The following is a 2,165-nucleotide window of genomic DNA, read 5'->3' as shown; positions in this document are numbered from 1 at the left end:
GGGCAAAGTTGCACCATCATGAGCACCTGGACAGCCAGTGAAAATAAGAGAGGGTGTTGGACTGGAGAGATGGCTTAGCAGTTAAGGTGCTTGTCTACAAAGCCAAATAACCCAGATTTGATTCCCCAGGGCCCAGATAAGCAAGATGCACAAGGTGGCGCATGTATCTGGAGCTCATTTATAGTGGCTAAAGGCTCTGGTGAGTCCATTCTCTCTCACTCGCTCCCTTCTTTCTTGCTTTCTCTCAAATAAAATAATATTTTTTTTTTAAAAAAAAGGGTGTAGCAAGTCAAAGGAAAGCCTTAAGCCTTCTCTTTCCTCACCTTTTGGCCCTTCTGGAGCCACAAGTCTGCCGTATTCCCAGTAAGTGAAACAAAAGGGTCCAAGCTCAGCTGTAAACCTGAAAGTGCCACTGAAACTGGATTAACTCACTAGAGTGTCTTTTCAGGCTGCTACAACAAAAGCTCCCCAGACACGCTAGGATATAAGTACCAGGACTGCACTGGGGCCTCTACATACCATCTAATCCCATCATGATGCTTCACCCTTCTGACCTAGACACCTCCCAAAGGACCCTTCTCCTAGCAACTTATATTGGGGGTGAGGATTTCAACATGAGTTTTGAGGGACACAGACATTGGGATTGTATTCTGGACTCCTAATACTAAATATGCACTTGGTATGTGGGGTGACTGTGCCTTGGCATCCCCTGATGTCTTCCCTTCAACCCCTGACTCAAACCTTAGTCCTATGTGTCTGGCTTTGGCAAATGAGCCCTGAAGAAGAATGATGCAACAGGGACTCTGTAGAGCCGACACTTGCTCTCTCAGGTTACTCTTCCCAGCACCAATAGCCACACAGTGGGAAGTCCAGACATCCTGTGGAGAAAGGTGCTTGCACCCTTGCTTCTCTTCCTGTCTTAGAGCAAGCACCAGGTTCATGAATAAAGCCCTCCCTAGGGACGACAACCATATGGGACCCCAGGAAGTTCAGCAGAACAGCCAGCCAGCTGATCCCATCACATAGGCAGGATCCTGAGCAAGCTAGGACTTCTGACTTAGAATGGGTGGGCTGTTTGCTACGCTATGTAGCCAATTGTAGCAGGTTTGTGGTAACCCTGCCTCCAGGCTTATTTTCTCCCACAGCTAACTGGACCAAAACAGTACAGGATACCTGGACCCCTGGGCTCAATCCTGAATTCCAGAAGTCCTCAACAAACCATCTGCACATAGACCTGGCACCCATGCAGAATTAGTCTCTGAAAACAGACCATTGTGGGAGTCTTCCCACCCTCACAGATCCTCCTGCCACTGCTTATGTCTCACAACCCTAAGGTCATTCACCTGGGAATAGGAAGAATTGTAGGACTGGTCACATGCCCAGCCCAGGGGGTGGGACCAGGGCAGAAAGGAAGGATGAAAGGAGTGAGAAGCCTGGAGGAGTTGAGGGCAGGCACAACACTCCCACAAAAGAGAAGAGGGTACAGTCACAGTCCCACTCTCACATCTGTAACTTTGCTTTATAAGACTTGGACATACAATTGAGGAATGTTCTATCCATGACTAGGTCAACCAGCAGAGCAGTGAGGTGGTGACGGCACCTTCTATTCCCATGAGAGGTAATGTAACTTACATAATCATGGGGTCTCAAAAAACAGAAACAGGAAAGACCCATGAACCAGGTAGACCCAGTGGGAAATTATGATAAGACCAAAGGACAGCCACTGCAGTGCTGCCTGCAGGATGATTTGCCTTGTACCTATGAGGCATTAAGTCACTGTGAAGGAGTTCTCTCATCAGACTCAGGATAGAAAATGTGCATTCAGCAGCAAGACAGATTCTAAGAGCTTTGGAATAGAAGACTATGAGCTTCCCTCAAAGGGCCCCATGTCCTGAACATGCCAGTTTGGGTGTGCTCCCCTCTGAAAAGTGGATCAGGTGAGCTTCAGAGAAAACCAGGAGGTCCAGCTGAGGAAATCTCCAGGAGACCGTGGGATGACACACACAAAAGGGAAGCATAAAGTTTGAAAATCTACCCTGTGATTCCTAATGAAGTGATAATCATAGATGAGTATCAGCAAGGACTGTCAGAACCACAGGGACAGGACAGTAAGACCCGCAGGGGCCCAGCAGTGCAGTGTCCCCGGCCCCTTCCCCATTTACTGG

Source organism: Jaculus jaculus, chromosome 12 (genome assembly GCF_020740685.1).
Source record: "Jaculus jaculus isolate mJacJac1 chromosome 12, mJacJac1.mat.Y.cur, whole genome shotgun sequence".
NCBI classification, from domain to species: domain Eukaryota; kingdom Metazoa; phylum Chordata; class Mammalia; order Rodentia; family Dipodidae; genus Jaculus; species Jaculus jaculus.
Note: the sequence above shows the minus strand (reverse complement) of the source record.